Consider the following 18881-nt stretch of genomic DNA (forward strand, 5'->3'; position numbering starts at 1 on the left):
AGGCGCAGTAAGGGCAGAGAGCGGGCAGTGGCAACAGCGAAGGCTACTGGGCATGCGCAGTTCAGGTGAGCATGCTCAGTGCATCCAAGGTAGGGACTGGGCAGCGGGCGCTGTTTGTGCCGTGAGCTGCCCCAGGAAGTTAATCGCTCTCGCTGCAGTGACGGGGCGCTGGGGGGAGCCCGCGCTCCTTGCAAGATCCCCGAGCCCCGGCGGCTGCTGCTGGAGACTCCGGAGCCCTGGCTGCAGCCGGGAGAGGGGAATCTCCAGCACTGACAGCCCCCCTTCTCCCAGGAGCCTCTCCCAGTGCAGAGCCCCCAGCCTGGCCAGGACCCCCTTCCCGGGCCCCAGCCCCTGCTCCCAGGGCGGGCACCGCTTGGAGGGAAGGTAAGAGACCTGCCCATCCCCCAGGGAGCGGTGCCCCCGGTGCCACCCGGGCTGCAGGGGGAGGGTTTGGCCCAGGCTGCTCCCAGCGGAGCTGGCTGCGATTCCTGCCCTGTGCCCAGGGAAGCTGCCGCCAGCTCCCATTGTTTGCAGGGCGGCTGAAGCCAGCGCGAGCCTTGGGGTGCTGGGGCTGGGACAGAGACACGTGGGGGGGCAGAGGGGAGGGGCACCCGGAAGGGGCTGAAGATGGGCAGGGGGCTCTGAGTGCCAGAGTGCATTGAGGGGTGATAGTGAACAGACATGTGCGAGGGGGCAGGAGGGGGGAAACAGAGTTGCAGGGGGCGGGATGGGGCCATGGGGATGTGGGGTTGCTGAAGGGAGGCTGAGAGAATACCCAGGGGCACATCCTGCTCCCAATTTAGTCTTTTTGGTTTTTTAAGACAGTCTCATTATTTGTGGGTCTGACTCATGCATGTTAAATGTTGGGGCTGACAGGACTAAAGAGGGCCCTGCTCTGATTTCTGTGCAGGATTCTGTGTTAAACCAGAGTAACTGCTAGCAGTAGCAGGCAACGAGTCCAGCTGGTATTTATTTTGGTTGGTTCAGGTTTGGGTTCAGTTCCATTCAATCTGTTCAGTTTCATTTCTGGTTTTAGTCATCCAAAGAAACGAAAATAAAAGTTCAGATACCAGTTTAAATCCTATTTCAATCTTAGTGGAGGTAAATTCAAAAAAGAGAGCTGCAACTTAAAATATAAAATGTTCTGATTATTGGCTGTTTGTTTTTTAACTTTACCATTACTTGAGTTTTCCTAGTGCTTTTGTGTTGTGAAATGAACAAGATTTTTTTCATGCACAATTTGTTTGAGCAACCTAAAATAACATCTTTGCTTGGCCATATTGGACCTCTGCAGTGAAAGGATACATCTGAGGCCTGGAAATTTTCTTTCAACGCTTACTTGTGTTAGTGGAACTGCCAGTACAATTTTTGCTAGTTGATTCAGCTTGGGCATGACATTTTTTAGATGTTCCCAATAGTCTGGTATGTTTTCTTTCTTATGGAGATGTGGCCCATCTGTGAATGAATCAGAAATTGACTCATTCCTATTTTAGGCTTTCCTTCGTCTAGATATTGCTTCCTTTTTAGAGATTTCAAAAGCTTTCAGAAGACATTCCAATTCATCTTTCAATTTCAGACGTGTCGGACATTCATTCTATGACATCTTTATTTCTGACTCAGACATTTCCATCTTCATCCATGTTATGGTGTAATGAAATTTTGCCTTGACTTTTCCCTCTGCTGACAGTGGGGTTTGATACCTAGGATCAAGATATACATACGAGAGAAACATACCTATCTGGGGTAGGGGTTGGGGTAGGAGTGGGGGATTGGAGGTGAGTATCAGACAGTGTCCTTGGGAGTGGGCCATGTGGACAGCTTCAGTGAGGAAGGGAGTTTGGAGCGTGAACCCTGCCTCAAGTGGAGCAACTGGAGAGAGAAGCTGCCCCAGGGGTTGGGGAGGGTGGGAGGTGGCCTATCTAAGGGGAGAAGGGTGGGGAGAGCTATTACCTTTGTCCTTGGGCTTGAAGAGTTCTTATGAAATTCAGGGCCCAGAGAGCATCCCACCTCTTCTCTCCCCAGGGTGGGCATCTCAGAGATGGTTTTTCTACCCCTGGGCCCTCCTTCTGCCTTCCATGTTGTGCCGGCAGCTCCCAAGCTTCCCCTCTCTCTAACTATGCTTATGGGATGCCCCCTTCTCTTCTCACTATCCTGGGGCTGGCCATTCTGGGAGCCATCGCCAGCCTATTGGCTAGTTTCTTTTCTACTCTTAAAATGAAAATAAGATCACTGTAGGTTTTTTTAAATATATTGAGCTTAAAAAATGCTGAATATCTATTTTAACTGGTAATAGTCCACACACACACACACACGCCTCCTTTTTTTTTTTTTTGTTCAGTTCAGGTTCAGTCAGTAAAACAAAATTATGGTTCACTTTTGGTTCCAGTTCCAGTATGTAATACTGGCCTAGGGACAATGTCAGGGGGATCCCCCTGTGAGGGAGTGGGGCAGATTGACCTGGGAATGTTGTGTGGGAGTTTTACTGGGACTGTCTGCATTGGTGATGGGATATCAGGGTGTGACTTCACTTGAGGGATGATACCTGAGCATGTAACCTGAACCCAGGAGTGGGGTTGGGGCCGGGGCCAGGTGACACCTTTGCCTGGGAAACTGGACAAAGGCTGGAGGAGAAACTGAGGGGAGATTGGATGAGACTGCTGGAGGGAGTTTCAGTTGGGAGTTGACTGGGGAAACAGAAGGAGCCCCCAGGTTGGGGGTCTAAGCTCCCTGCACCCCAGATAGACCTGACTGAGGGGATCCTGTTGTCTGTACCTACAACTCTGATTTGGACTGTGATCCTGTTGTCTAATAAACCTTCTGTTTTACTGGCTGGCTGAGAGTCACGGTGAATGGCAGGAAGTGTGGTGGTGCAGGGCCCTGACTGCCCCACACTCCATGACAACTGGTGGTAGAGGTGGGATGTACTGCACCTTGTGGACGGCGCTTCCTGCAGAAAGTGACTGGGGAGCAGTAAAACAAAGGAGGAATGATGAGGACCAGGTGTGCTGAAGATTCAGAGAGGAGTGGTTTCGGGGGGCAGAGGAGCTACGCTTAGCCCCTGGGAGTGTTCGACCAGTGAGAAGGACTGTTGCAGTAATGGGATCCTCCTGGGGACTGTGGTGAGCAGATTCGGGGCAGAGGAGTCTACGGCTTGACCCTGGGAGAGAGGTGGTGACCTGGAGAAGGGCTGGCACACTAGAGGTTTCTCCTGGAAACTATGGGGAGTTGAGAGTACCCAGGCCTACGAGTGGCCAGCGGATGTATAACCATCTCTTTAAGAGGGACTTGGTTGAGCTGTGCAAGCAGTGGGGGCTGAACATTGGAAAGCTCAGCAAAGAATAGCTGATTGCCCAGCTGGAGGAGGAAGATCGCTTGGAGGAGCCAGTCCCTGTCTCTGAGTGAAGTGGTCTGGCAGATGCAAAGCGGGGACCAGTGTCAGTCCCAGCTGGGAGTGGTCAGACAGCTGGTGAGGACACCCCAGGACCTCTCCTACCTATAGCTAGGGGAGGGGCTGGGAGGAGCCCAGCAAATACTGAGGGCACTGTGTCCCTTGTGGCCGACAGGGGATCCTCCCATCGGAGCTCCCCCTACCTGGAGCTGAGGCGGCTGGAATGGGAAAGGGAGATAAAACTGAAAGAGCTGAAATTGAGGCAGCAGGAACTGGTGGAGAAAGAGAAGCAGAAACAGCATGAGCTGGAAGAGAAGGAGAAGCAGACACAGCATGAGCTGGAGTTGGCAAGGCTGAGGATCAGCAAGTCCCCGGCTGCGGTGAGTGAGGGGGGGACCCAGGACTGCATGGAGCTTTGATAAGTGCATCCTGTCCCAGCGTAAGGAAGGGGGGGACATAGATGACTTCCTGATTACCATCGAGAAGGCCTGCAAGCTGCACCAGGTTGACCTGGCAGACAGGCTCCGATTTCTCACTCCCTTACTGGATCTCAAAGCCATGAGGATGTACAGCCAAATGGAAGGGATGGAGGCAGGAGACTATGAACTGTTCAAAAAGGCCCTGCTACACAAGTTTGGGTTGACTCCCAAGACATACTGGAAAACCCCTGAGGTGACATATCTAGAATTGGCCCTCCGAATGCAGGGATGTGCCCACAAATGAGCAGATGGGGCCCCGACTAAGGAGGATGTACTTAACCTGATTGTACTGGAGCAACTGTATGAACATTGCCCATCTGACCTGAGGCTATGGTTGATGAACAAAAAGCCAGAAGACCGGCAACGCACAGGACAGCTGGCCGATGAGTTTGTGAACAGCTGGTCAGGGGGTGGCAGGGAGGAGTCCCAAAGGAACAGGACCACCGAGAGAGAGTCACCATGTGACCTCCCAAAGGGGAAGTATGAGACACCCCACCCCCCACAAGGGGAACATCCGGTGTCAGGAGCAACGGGGCATGAGCTGCTATTAATGTGGCCAGAGAGGCCACATATGGACCCAGTGCCCCAAGCTCAAGGACAGACTGAACAGACCGAACCCACACTGAACTGGGTAGAGACACAGCTGGAGGAGGGGCAGGCTTCCCAGGCAAGGGGGGCTGTCAGCTTACCAACTGCTCAGGAGGGAAGAGTTTCCCAGATCAGTTCCGCTGGGGGGCTGGATGCTCCGGACTCAAGGTTCTCAGTTTATAGGGTGGGCACAGGGCTGTCCTGTGGAGCAAGTGCCTTGTTCTCCTAGTGGTGGATGGGAGGAAGGTCAATGGGTACTGGGACATGGGCGTTGAGGTGACACTGGCCTGGCCCGAGGTGGTGGCACCAGATCGGGTGGTACCCAACACCTACCTGACCCTGACAGGGATGGGCAGGACCCCATTAAAAGTGCCCGTGGTGAGAGTACATCTGAAATGCGAGGCCAAGGAAGGCCCCAAGGACATGCGGGTACACCACCATTTGCCCACTGATTCCTGTACTGAGAATGGGCTCCCTCCGGGGAAGTGGAATCATGGGGAATCTGCAGGCAGCTGACGGTCCCCCAGAAGTATTGCCGCAAGCTACTGTACCGGCCCATGACACCCATCTCAGGATACCAGGTAATCCAGGGCACCAGGCAGAGGCTGCTACAGAATATTTACTGGCCTGGAGTCATTTACTACTGTCCAACAGTACTGCCGATCCTATGAGGGTGGGGAAAGCCTGAGACAAGGGGCAAGCGGCTTTGAGACCTTTTGCCCATCATAGAGGAGCCTTTCCAGAAGGTGGCTATGGACATAGTGGGGCCTCTCAGCAAGACGACCCAGTCAGGAAAGAAATACCCGCTACCCTGAGCCAGTGCCTTTCCATTGAAGCAGGCACCGTGGCAGATGCACTGTTGACCCATTTTCAGCAGAGTGGGGTTCCCCAAGGAAGTCTTGACAGACCAGGGATCCAACTTCATGTCATCCCTGTTCCGGTGCTTATGGGAGAAGTGTGGGGTCTGGCACAGCTGGGCTTCAGCATATCACCCCTAGTCCAATGGGCTGGTGGAGAGGTTCAATGGAACGCTAAAAAAACGATGCTGAAAACCTTTATGAACCAGCACCCACAGGACTGGGACAAGTAGTTACCTCGCCTGCTGTTTGTGTACAGGGAGGTACCCCAGGAGTCTACCGGATTTTTGCCTTTTGAACTGTTATATAGAAGGAGGGTAAGGGGGCCCCTGGACCTGATGAGAGACGAATGGGAGGGGAAGGCCACTCCTGATGGAGAATCAGTGGCGGAGTATGTCTTGACCTTCCGCAAGAGAAAGACTTGCAGAGCTTATGGCCCTAGCCAAGGAGAATCTGGCCAGAGCCCAGAAGAAGCAGAAGGTCTGGTATGACCGCATGGCGCGGGCCTGTGCCTATGCCACCAGAGACCAGGTGATGGTGCTCATCCCCGTGAGAAAAAACAAACTACAAGCCACCTGGGAAGGCCCTTTCAAAGTTGTCAAGCAAGTAAATGAGGTTAACTATGTGATGGAGCTGTCTAACCGGGTGCATCCTCGCAGGGTGTACCATGTGAATATGATGAAGTAATATTATGACAGGGGGAATGTGGCGTTGGCCATGTGTGGACATTGGGAAGAGCAGGGAGATGACCCTTTAGTAGATCTATTCCCTGAGGCAGGAGCTGGCTCCCCCCTGGAAACAATTCCCCTCTCTGATCCCTGGCCCAACAAGCAGAGATCAGAGAGGTGCTGCATCTATATCAACAGCTGTTTTCCCACCAGCCTGGACACACTAATCTGACTGTCCACCGGGTGGAGACAGGATTGCATCCTCCTATAAGATGCTTCCCTTTTCAAGTCACAGGGAAAACTGCTCAGGACCTGGAAAGAGAGGTCAATGACATACTGGCTTTGGGGGTGATCCAGCCATCTTCCAGCCCATGGGCCTCGCCTGTGGTGCTGGTCCCCAAAAAGGATGGGTTGATACGGTTCTGTGTGGACTATCGGAAGCTCAGTGCCATCACTGTATCTGATGCCTACCCCATGCCCTGGCCTGACGAGCACCTAGACAAATTGAGAGGAACTCGTTACCGTACCACTGTGGAGCTTACAAAGGGCTACTGACTTGTGCTGCTGAATGCAGATACCAGGCTGAAATCAGCCTTTATCACCCCTCTGGGACTCTGAGTTCCTGACCCTGCCTTTCTGCCTCAAGGGGGCGCCAGTCACCTTCCAGTGCCTGGTGGATCAGCTACTGAGGGAGATGGAGATTTTCGCCCTGGCATATAGCAATGACATCTGTATCTTTAGCCAGACCTGGGAGGACCATGTGTCCCAGGTTGAACAGGTGCTGGAACAACTCTAGGAGGCTGGGCTGACCATAAAAGCTGAGAAGTGCAAGGTGGGGATGGCTGAAGTATCTTACCTGGGCCACCAAGTGGGGAATGGCTGCCTAATGCCAGAACCAGCCAAGGTGGAGGTGATCAGAGACTGGCCTGTTCCCCAAACCATAAAGCAGATCCAAGCCTTTATTCGGATGGCAGGGTACTATCGAAGATTTGTACCCTACTTTAGCTCCATAGCCTCCCCCATCACAGAACTGTGCAAGAATCACAGAATCACAAGGTTGGAAGGGACCTCAGGAGGTCATCTAGTCCAACCCCCTGCTCAAAGCAGGACCAATCCCCAACTAAATCAAGAAGGGGAAGCCAGACAAGGTGGTTCAGACCAAGCAGTGCCAGAGGTCTGTCTGCACACTGAAGGAAGCACTGGTCAGCAGCCCAGTTCTGGCAAACCCAGACTTTGACAAGCACTTTATGGTATTCACTGACACCTCAGACATGGAGCTGGGTGCAGTGTTAATGCACGTTGATTATAAGGGGGAGAGACACCCCATTGTGTACTTGAACAAGAAGTTGTTACCCCAGGAGCAAAACTTTGTGACCATCGAGAAGGAATGCCTGGCCATGGTGTGGGCCCTTAAGAAACTAGCGCCCTATCTTTTTGGGCAACACTTCACTGTGTACACCAAACACTCCCCCCCCCCGACCTGGCTGCACCAGATGAAAGGAGCCAATGCCAAGCTCCTGAGGTGGAGCCTGCTTCTGCAGGATTATGACATGGAGGTGAAGGGAAGTGCCAATATGATAGCTGATGCATTGTCCCGGAGAGGGGAGCCTGAACTTCCCCAGGTCACTGGTTAGAGTGACCCCACTCAGTTCAGTCTCGAAGGGGGGAGAGATGTGATGGAGTAGGGAGTGGGGCGGATTGACCTGGGAATGTTGTGTGGGAGTTTTACTGGAACTGTCTGCATTGGTGATGGGATATCAGGGTGTGACTTCACTTGAGGGACAATACCTGAGCATGTAACCTGAACCCAGGAGGGGGGTTGGGGCCAGGTGACACCTTTGCCTGGGAAACTGGACAAAGGCTGGAGGAGGAGCTGAGGGGCTGCTGAGTGAGACTGCTGGAGGGGGTTTCAGTTGGGTGTTGACTGGGGAAAAGGAAGAAGTCCCTGGACTGGGGTCTAAACTCCCTGTCCCCCCAGATGGACCTGACTGAGAGAGTCCTGTTTGCACCTACAACTCTTATTTGGAGTTTGTTCCTGTTGTCTAATAAACTTTCTGTTTTATTGGCTGGTTGAGAGTCATGTAAATCACAGGAAGTGTGGTGGTGCAGGGCCCTGACTCCCCCACACTCTGTGACACCCCCAAAGTGGCTCTTTTGATTCTGCTCTTTTCTAGGGTTTGTCTCATGGGTTTAGTCCCAGTGGGAGGGGTCAGGTCTGTGCTGTAATAATGTAACTGCGGGTTTTCCAAGGATGGCAGAGTCCAGAGTGTCTGTCTGCAAGGAAGGAGCCTGGGAGGAATCAGGATGCGAAATGGACTAACACTAATTCAGAAACCTCAGCAATTGCCCCTCTCACCCTGACAGGCTGCAGAATGACAACCATGTTTTGCTCCATATCATCCCATCTTCCTAGGGAACGGGTCAGGGAATTGGCTGTGGTGGATCCATCTCAGGTAGGGGATTTGGGGGGGAGCTGCTCAGAAGGATTGTTGTAGAGGAGGAGGGGCAGGAAATACAGAGGGTGAGGCAGGGAGGGGGATAAGGTGTGATAATCCTGCTGGGACATGCTCAGCCTAGGGCTCCTGGGATATTCAACTGACTTATGAACAGGCCCATTGGGGGTGGAGTGAATATTCCCCCATTTCTGAAACAGGAGACAGCCCCCCTGGACAAGGCTGGGAAAACAGACCAGAGTGCTGGAACCTGAACCCACTAGGCAGAGACTATGGTGAAATATAAAGGGAAGGTGCTGGAATTTCTGTCCCTGTCCTCTGCTTTCCACATCAGCCTGTGCCTAGTAGGTGTGTGGTCAATGAAAAGACCCTGCACTTCATTCTCTGCTGGGAGGGTAAAAAAACTTTCACCTTGTCATAAACAGATAGCTAAGGGTTAATGTCTCTTTCACCTGAAGCACCTGACCAGAGGACCAATCAGGAAACCGGATTTTTTCAACTCTGGGTGGAGGGAAGTTTGTGTCTGAGTCTTTGTTGTCTGTCTGCCTGCTTTCTCTGAGCTTTGGAGAAGTAGTTTCTGCTTTCTACTCTTCTGTTTCTAAGTGTAAAGACAAAGAGATCAGATAGTAAGTTATATGGTTTCTTTTCTTTGGTATTTGCATGAATATAAGTGCTGGAGTGCTTTGATTTGTATTCTTTTTGAATAAGGCTGTTTATTCATATTTCTTTTAAGCAATTAACCCTGTATTTGTCACCTTAATACAGAGAGACCATTTGTATGTATTTTTCTTTCTTTTTTATATAAAGCTTTCTTTTAAGACCTGTTGGAGTTTTTCTTTACTTCAGGAAAATTGAGTCTGTACTCACCAGGGAATTGGTGGGAGGAAGAAATCAGGGGGAGATCTGTGTGTGTTGGATGTGCTAGCCTGATTTTGCATTCCCTCTGGGTGAAGAGGAAAGTGCTTTTGTTTCCAGGACTGGGAATGGAGAGGGGGAGTCACTCTGTTTGGATTCACAGAGCTTGTGTCTGTGTATCTCTCCAGGAGCACCTGGAGGGGGGAAGGGGAAAAGGATTATTTCCCTTTGTTGTGAGACTCAAGGGATTTGGGTCTTGGGGTCCCCAGGGAAGGTTTTTCAGGGGGACCAGAGTGCCCCAAAACACTAATTTTTTGGGTGGTGGCAGCAAGTACCAGGTCCAAGCTGGTAACTAAGCTTGGAGGTTTTCATGCTAACCCCCATATTTTGGACGCTAAGGTCCAAATCTGGGACTAAAGTTGTGACACACCTTCTGTGTGTTTCTTGGAGATTCATGGCCACTCTTAAGTGGGGTGGGGCTAGAATCCTGCTCCTCCAGGCCTCTCAGAGCTGTTGTATTTTGGTGCTGCTTCCCCCATAAACAGTGGGATGTGGCTGGGGCAGCAGGTACTGAGTGGGGAGCACCTGTTTTTTCAGATGCCGGTGACCTTCGAGGAGGTGGCTGTGTATTTCACCGAGAGGCAGGGGGCTCTGCTGGACCCCAGTCAGAGAGCCCTCTACAGGGACGTCATGCAGGAGAATTATGAGACTCTGGTCTCACTGGGTAAGGATTCCTGTTCCCTCAGCTATTTGAAGCCATGGGGCCTGCATTTCTGCATCTGGTCAGATTCTTCCCTGGTCAGTTAGATTAGAGGGAGATGGGTCTCATTGTCCACAGCTCCAGTTTGAGAGAGCCATTCGCCCCCATATTCCCTCCAACGGGATAGGGGAGTCATTAACCTAATGGACATGCTAGTTCATCTGTATACCTCCAGCTTTCCCGGGGCAGAAGCAGTGTATTATCCTTTGTGCATTAATTTTTACTCACACACAGGATCTCTGTGCACTTCCCTTCCTGGGACTGGCTCCTGGGATACTCTATACCTCGGGAGAGCCCTCTATAGTCCCCATATTCCTCAACTGTATATAATTGTGATATTGCATAGAAAGCATGCCCTTTGAGGTATCAGGGAAAAGGTTATGATTGGCTTCAGGTCACTGTTCTATCTAAATATGTGTATCTTTAGTGCATATGAAGTTATGCGATTGTGTTGTATGGTTGTCACTAAAATATGCTGTGGGTTTGGGAATTGCCCAGATACTGGCTCTACAGAGACAATGAAAAGGGAGATAACCAACAGCCAGGTGGGTGCTGTTGAGCAGAAATCACCAGCCATTGTTCAGCACGAGAGTTACAGTTCAATGACTCACCTGCATGAGGCCACACCAGGGGAATTGCTCAGCCTGGCCTGTAGACTCAGCAAGGCCCCCAGACATGCCTGGACTTGTGCTCCTCAAGCACATGGGTCTGAGGGTATAAAACAGAACACAGTGGCCACATGCTGGGCCTTTCTCCTTCACCCCCCTACACTGCAAGCAACAAGGATGCTGAAGACTTGAGACTCCAATTGAAGGAACTGGCCCAGATTTCAAATGTGAAGTCTGTATACTATGGACTGCAGTATCCACTGGGGTGAGAAAAACTGCTTAATCTAGATGTTGCCCAGTCTTATAGGGTCGAAAGTTTAGCCTGCATGCTTATATTTTATTTCTTTTGGTAACTAACTCTGACTTTTTGCCTATCACTTAATACCACTTAAAATCTATCTTTTATAGTCAATAAACTTGTTTAACTGTTTAACTTTCAGTGAGTTTTCCTGAAGTTAATGGTACATTGCTCAGGTATCAAAAGCGGTGTATATCCACTTTCCATTGATAAAATGGCAAACCAATTAATAAATTTAGATGGTATATTCCCAAGGTACAATGCTGGGAGCTGAGGTGATTTGGCTCTGGTGCCTTTCTCTCTGTGATTCATGAATGGCTCTGGGAGCATTCATGTAATCTAGCTGGGTGTGGGGGCTCCACATGTGGTTGTGCTGAGTGATAACAGCACGTGGAGGGGTTCCTGCTGGTCACTAGCAAGGCATTGTGAGAGACAGCCGGACCGTGGTCCCACGGTCCCAGGCTACACCCCGGGGGGGTCCCATCACACATCCATCTGTGGGGATGGCTCTGGAGGTTTACACAGAGACGGGTTAGCACTAGAGCTGTGTGTGCCTCAGCAAGTGCCCCAGAGCACACAGATCCTGACCACTTATAGTGAGGGTGTGACAACTCTCCTTCCCCCAGATATCGGTCTCTCCCAAGGGGGCTCAGTGACTATGTTCCCATCTGTTCGAACCCCACCCCCCACCCCCCGGAAATCATGGGCTCAGTTTAAACTCAATGTGTGTCCTTTGCGACAAATACTCCACTGATCCTCAGTGCACTCACATCATGCCTAATTTCACCCCTGAGCAGGACTCCCCATTCCCAAACCTGACCTGATTGTCCGGCTGGAAGCAGGGGAAGAGCCGTGGGTCCCGGATCTCCAGGTGTCTGAGGAAAGGAAGATCCCAAGAGGAACCCACCCAGGTGAGAAGTCAATGATATTGACACACAAACTATATGGCAAACGAAGGAAAAAGCTAAAAATCCCCCAAATGTGGTGTGAGCCCCCTCAGTTCTCCTCATCCTGCCCAGGTCAGGCTGTGCTCTGCAGGTGTCATATAATCATGGCAGATATCGCTCCTGGCTTTCCACCCACTATGTTAGCTGTCAGTTTTCTCCCTGATTTCACTTCCCTGTGAGTGTTTGGATGGGATGTTGAGGCAGAATCCAATTTCTCAGGCTCCCCAACAGTTACTGTATTGTGTTTTCCTTCTTTGTGCTAGCCCAGGCAATGACTTCTCTGGGACACTCTCTCTTCCCCAGCAGGTGATGAGACAATGAGTGAGAACAAGGAGGGAGATCCACAGCAGGAAGGACTTGAGCAAATGGAACTCCAGGGGACCTTTTTGAGAAAAGCTGGAGGGAAGCTCTCCCCGTCCTTGGAACAGAGAAAAGCCTGGAATAATTGGCACAGGTCAGAAAGGAATCGAGGAAAATGCCCATGGAAGAAAATGGAGGAACACATTGAATGTGGGAGAGGAGGCAAGGATCCTAAGGAATCCGCAGCCCAGCAGACAAATCAGAAGGAAAAGAAACCGTATACATGCTTGGACTGTGGGAAAAGCTTCAGTCAGCGCTCAGGCCTTATTTGTCACAAGAGAATCCACACAGGAGAGAGGCCATACAAATGCCTTCAGTGTGAGAAAAGTTTCAATGCACCATCAGCCCTTATTGTACATCAGCGAACCCACACAGGAGAGAAACCCTTTAAATGCTTGGACTGTGGGAAAAGTTTCAGTCGGCGCTCAGCTCTTAATAGCCATGGGACAATCCACACGGGAGAGGGGCCATATATGTGCCTTGAGTGTGGGAAAAGTTTCAGTGTACCCTCGGCCCTTATTACACATCAGAGAATCCATATGAAAGACAAACCCTTTAAATGCTTGGACTGTGGGAAAAACTTCAGTCAGCACTCAGGACTTATTAACCACAGGAGAATCCACACGGGAGAGAGACCATATAAATGCCTTCAGTGTGGGAAAAGTTTCATTGTAACATCAGCCCTTATTACACATCAGAGAACCCACACGGGGGAGAGACCCTATAAATGCCTTCAGTGTGGGAAAAGTTTCAATGAATCATCAACCCTTATTGTACATCAGAGAACCCACGCTGGAGAGAGACCCTATAAATGCTTGGACTGTGGGAAAAGCTTCAATCGGAGCTCAAATCTTACTACCCATCGGAGACTGCACACGGGAGAGAAACCCTATAAATGCTTGGACTGTGGGAAAAGCTTCAATCGGAGCTCGAATCTTACTACCCATCAGAGACTGCACACGGGAGAGAGACCCTATAAATGCTTGGACTGTGGGAAAAGCTTCAGTCGGAGCTCGAATCTTACTACCCATCGGAGACTGCACACAGGAGAGAGACCCTATAAATGTTTGGATTGTGGGAAAAGCTTCAGTCGGCGCTCAATCCTTATTAGACATGGGAGAATCCACACAGGGGAGAAACCATATAAATGCTTGGACTGTGGGAAAAGCTTCAATCGGAACTCAAATCTTACTACCCATTGGAGACTGCACATGGGAGAGAGACCCTATAAATGCTTGGACTGTGGGAAAAGTTACAGTGGATCATCAGCCCTTATTGTACATCAGAGGATCCACACAGGAGAGAGACCCTATAAATGTTTGGACTGTGGGAAAAGTTTCAATCGGCGCTCTATCCTTATTAGACATGGGAGAATCCACACAAGAGAAAACTGTGAAAATGCCTCTGCTGTAGAAAAAGCTTCAGTCAGAACTCACATCTTCTTAGACATCAGACAATCCACATAAGAGAGAATCCCCATAAATACTTGAATGGTGGGAAAGCTTTCAGTCCCAGGCCAAATCTTCCTAAACATCAAAGAATTCACAAGAGACAGAGTCTATAAGTGCCTCAACTGTGGGAAAAAATTTCATTTGAATATCAAACCTTGCTTCACAATAGTTGGTCCACGCGAGAGAGAGCCCATAAATACTTGGACTGTGGGAAAATCTTCAATAATTGCAGGGAAAGATTCAGTCTAAGATCACACATTATTCCCCATGAGATAATTCACAGAAGAAAGAGCTTGAATGTGGGGGTACCTTCTTTTGGTGCTCACACAGCATCAAGCATCAGCAAATCCAAACAGGGGGGAGCCCTCTCAGATGTCCTTAGCATGGAAAAAGGTTCAGTTGGAGCTAACACCACATCAGAGACTCCTCTACACAGGAGAGAAATTCTCTCAGTGCCCTGACTAGGGCTGGTCTTTGTAAAAACTCCATTTCCTAATTCCCACACACAACAGTGGCATTTGGCTCCAGCTGCCCATGTCTGGGGGGCAGGTTCCAGCAGCAGCTAACTCTGATCTGATCAGCCTCTCCTCCCTGCTGATAGGCTTTCCTGCCTCCTGGTAACCTGCTGAGGAATGGGAGAGAGAAATTCCTCCAGAAGCTCCCTCTGCCTGGATGAAGTTCTCTTCTCTCCTTTCCCTTCCCAGTCAGGATGGCCCTTCCATAAAGACTAGGAAATGGATACTTGGGCAAGGCTCCACATTCACTCTGGACACATGTCCCCACCCCCCATTTTCCAGTAGCTTATGGGCTGGGCTCCCCCACTTACCTGGAGCTAGTCCCTGCAGGGTGAGTGTCCTGAGTGCTGGCAACTCTTCCCCTCCCTAAATCCCCTAAGGTGCTGGGTTCTGGGAGATCAAATGTGAAGGGATCAGGAGGGATGGGTTTTGGGGAAGACAGTGTGTGACTGAATGGGTGGTTCTGGTAGATGTGGGGAGCATAGGTTACTTGGTGCTGAGGAAATCAAGTGTTAGGGATCGTGGGATAAGAGAGGAGAGTCCAGGGAAGAGAGGTGTTGCTTCTTATCACTCACCCCGTCTGCCCCTTTTCCCTGCCCCCTCTGTATTCAGAAAGTTTCACTGGGAGGGGCTGATTTCCACAGGGACTTTTGTGGGATCCCACCTCTGTCTCCTCAGCATCAGCCTCCGAGGGTCCATCTGTGTTGGGAAAGGTTGTGGAGATTAGCTAGCAAATCTCCCCTGAACACCCCCTGCACCCCCAGTCCTAGTTTAAACTGACCCCAAGCATCTTATATGTTCTCTTCCCCCCCATTAGCAGAGGGATTGTTAGAGTCAGTGAGTTCCCCCTTTGGGGAGAGATTGCCTCATTCCCACTTACTCTCACATTGCTCCAGGTTATGCAAAAAAATAAAAATAAAAAAAAAGTACTTTTTGTACATTGACTCCCTTAGAGATCAGAATTAGATTCTAAATTCTGGAGCAGGGATAGGAAAATGTGGTGTTTAGGTTCTGTGTTATTTGAGAGTGATGGGGTGTATTGGAGGGATTCCCTCTGCCCCCACCCCCACTTCATTGCCACAGTCCTCCTGACACAGCAGCCTCTGTCCGAGCCCTGGAGAGTTTATCCTCTCCTCATTCTACGCCCCACCTCCCAGCGTGGCACTTACCACAATGTTCTTTGCTCTCCATGCTTAAGAATCACTTTATTTCTTTGATCCTGACTCAGACTCGTGAGGGCTAGAGATGAAAGTGTCCCAGACCTGGAGGAGGAATTCAGATGAACTCCAAAACTCTGTTTGAGATTTCTGAGCTTAAATCCCTGTTTCTATCTATTGTTAAAGTGGCTTCTGAGCTTTTTCCAGCCAAGTCCGGAACATTTGGAGATGGGCAGATTTTGACTTTGGTTTCTTTTTTTCTTTCTTACATTATGAGGCTGCTAAAACTTTTGTAAATGACATAACCAAATAATGAGGAGGTGCTGAGTGCAGCAGGTTTGGCCAGTTCAGAAGAAAATGGATAAATTTGTTTTCCTTCTTTAGGAAGTTAGAATTCTGTGGGATTTCTCTTTATGAACCGGAAAGTGTTTTGTAGCCCATCTTGTAGTGTTGATTTTTCTCTCCTCCTGAAGGACATTTGGTGACATACTTTGATATTAGTTTAGTTTGACAGGATCTAGCATAGCTTTTTTGAGGATTTTACGAGAGAAACGGTTGTTTCCCAAAAGAGTCCTTTTTATTTATTTTAACCTTTTTCTTTACCCTTTGTCATGAGATGTTTGTGTGTTTCAACAATGAACATTATCACTATCTCTCAGCACGAACACTGAGGGTGAGTGCTAGACTCACATTCAGAGAGGCTGAAACTAAACGGGACATGGAGTTACTGCCTGATCCCTCCAGAGATGTGAGATGCAGTGCAAAGGGGCAGAGGATGGGCAGTGAGGGGAACAGAGCTGGGAAACTACAGACTTTCCTCTTGAGAGCCAGACAGTGGAGGCTGAGAACGTGAACTTGCTGCATCAATGCCAGAGAGACAGAGGAATTGCCCTATGAGTGTTGGGTGAAGCCATCCCTGAAATCTAAAAGGCTACAAATGATGCCCCAAAAGGAATGAAGAGGGGAGGTGGCAGCATCTCCCGATTGCTGAGAGGATGGGACTGGGCAGAGACAAGAAGGAAGCTGGGAAAGACAGCAGGCCACCAACCTTGGAGCCAGGCTAACCCCCATCCTTGAGGCCAGAAGGGGCTAAGGAGCCTGACAGCCTAGCTGGTCACCCCTCCCCATCTACCAGAGTGTCCTGTGTGGGGATGACAAAGACTCTCTGCCTTACTCACCTCATCCCACTAATCTCAGCTGCTTGGATTCCCTGCTCTTGAAGTGTTTGCTATGTGACTGGGTCCCACATCTCTTCTGGATTCTCTGCAGTTTTCTACCAGTTTGTAAATGTTGCTGGTGCATGCAGGATTTGGATGCAGCAATGTGGATGAGGAAAGGAGTTTCTTTGTTTGTCCTTTGGAATAATAACATAGAATTTAGTTTTTCACAATCCTTGTATTTTCACAGTCGTTCTATTTTGCATCAAATATGAATCAGATTGAGTGGAGGTTAAATGTAAAAGCAATGCAAACGTGGTCTGCTACGAAAATGCACAGTGAGATCACCCATAGAACCTCACCTCTACCCTGTCATAGGCTCAATTGCAGACAGTATATTCACAATTCTTAAGTGATTCTGATCTCTGAGCTGGGTTTCAGCCCAGGACTCCCACTCTCTCATCTTTACCAGCTGCCTAATTCTAGCTCAGACCCCTTCCAGTCAATGGGGCTATTGGTAGTAGTAAAATTAAGCACACGCTGCCATGGAGTGATACCATTCAAAGCCCCATACTCTTCCGATTACGGTATTTTAGTGCTTGTGGGCCCAGACTATTAAACTCATTTTTAAAGCCTATTAGATTTTGGATAAGTTTTTCGAAAGCATCTTTTCAAAAATGACATAGGGCTGGGTTTTTAAAGGTATCAGGCACCTACGATGCAGATAAGGCCCAGTGGGGTGTTCAAAGCAAGCTAGGCACCAGGGGCTAGATCTAAAATAAGACTTAGGTGCCTGGCCACTACTTTCACCTTAGGTGCCTGTGTCATAACTTAGTCCCAGATTTGGACCTTAGCGTTCAAAATATGGGGGTTAGCATGAAAACCTCCAAGCTTAGTTACCAGCTTGGACCTGGTACTTGCTGCCACCACCCAAAAAATTAGAGTGTTTTGGGGCACTCTGGTCCCCCTGAAAAACCTTCCCTGGGGACCCCAAGACCCAAATCCCTTGAGTCTCACAACAAAGGGAAATAATCCTTTTTCCCTTTCCCCCTCCAGGTGCTCCTGGAGAGATACACAGAAGCAACCTCCGTGAATCTAAGCAGAGGGAATCCACCCTCTGTAATTCCAGTCCTGGAAACACAAGCACTTTCCTCTTCACCCAGAGGGAATGCAAAGTCAGGCGAACAAATCCAACACACACAGACCTTCCTCTGACTTCTTCCTCCCACCAATTCCTTGGTGAGTACAGACTCAATTTCCCTGAAGTTTCCCAGTAAAGAAAACTCCAACAGATCTTAAAAAGAAAGCTTTATATAAAAAGAAAGAAAAAATACATACAAATGGTTTCTCTGTATTAAGGTGACAAATACAGGGTCAATTGCTTAAAAGAATATTGAATAAACAGCCTTATTCAAAAAGAATACAAATCAAAGCACTCCAGCAACTATAGACATGTAAATACAAAAGAAACAAACTCTTTGGTACTCACAACTTGGAAACAGACGATTAGAAAGCAGAAACTACTTCTCCAAAGCTCAGAGAAAAGCAGGCAGAAGACAAAGACTCAGCCACAAACTTCCCTCCACCCAGAGTTGAAAAAAAAATCCTGTTTCCTGATTGGTCCTCTGGTCAGGTGCTTCAGGTGAAAGAGACATTAACCCTTAGCTATCTGTTTATGACATCCTGAATCTGATATTTAGATGCTGCTCTCATAACCTTAGTCCCAGATTTGGACCTTAGCGTCCAAAATATGGGGGTTAGCATGAAAACCTCCAAGCTTAGTTACCAGCTTGGACCTGGTACTTGCTGCCACCACCCAAAAAATTAGAGTGTTTTGGGGCACTCTGGTCCCCCTGAAAAACCTTCCCTGGGGACCCCAAGACCCAAATCCCTTGAGTCTCACAACAAAGGGAAATAATCCTTTTTCCCTTCCCCCCTCCAGGTGCTCCTGGAGAGATACACAGGCACAAGCTCTGTGAATCCAAACAGAGTGACTCCCCCTCTCCGTTCCCAGTCCTGGAGACAAAAGCACTTTCCTCTTCACCCAGAGGGAATGCAAAATCAGGCTAGCAAATCCAACACACACAGATCTCCCCCCTGATTTCTTCCTCCCACCAATTCCCTGGTGAGTACAGACTCAATTTTCCTGAAATTTCCCAGTAAAGAAAACTTCAACAGGTCTTAAAAGAAAGCTTTATATAAAAAGAAAGAAAAATACATACAAATGGTCTCTCTGTATTAAGGTGACACAATACAGGGTCAATTGCTTAAAAGAATATTGAATAAACAGCCTTATTCAAAAAGAATACAAATCAAAGCACTCCAGCACTTATATTCATG

At 49.2% G+C, this 18881-nt stretch overlaps 1 protein-coding gene, 1 long non-coding RNA gene and 1 pseudogene across 2 annotated transcripts in view; 2 read left to right on the forward strand and 1 right to left on the reverse strand.

Annotated features, from left to right (window-relative positions):
• The window catches only part of LOC115635664, a 1110108-nt pseudogene extending 1092732 nt beyond the window's left edge, over window positions 1–17376 (forward strand).
• LOC115635684 (zinc finger protein 239-like) overlaps window positions 1–18881 on the reverse strand; it is an 861693-nt gene that overhangs the window by 806134 nt on the left and 36678 nt on the right. The window lies entirely within an intron of this gene.
• LOC115635710 lies at window positions 301–9920 on the forward strand. The gene is made up of 3 exons (XR_003996670.1): window positions 301–384; window positions 8345–8433; window positions 9886–9920. It is a non-coding gene; the product is annotated as an uncharacterized LOC115635710 (long non-coding RNA).

Source organism: Gopherus evgoodei, chromosome 15 (genome assembly GCF_007399415.2).
Source record: "Gopherus evgoodei ecotype Sinaloan lineage chromosome 15, rGopEvg1_v1.p, whole genome shotgun sequence".
In the NCBI taxonomy this organism is placed as follows: Eukaryota; Metazoa; Chordata; order Testudines; family Testudinidae; genus Gopherus; species Gopherus evgoodei.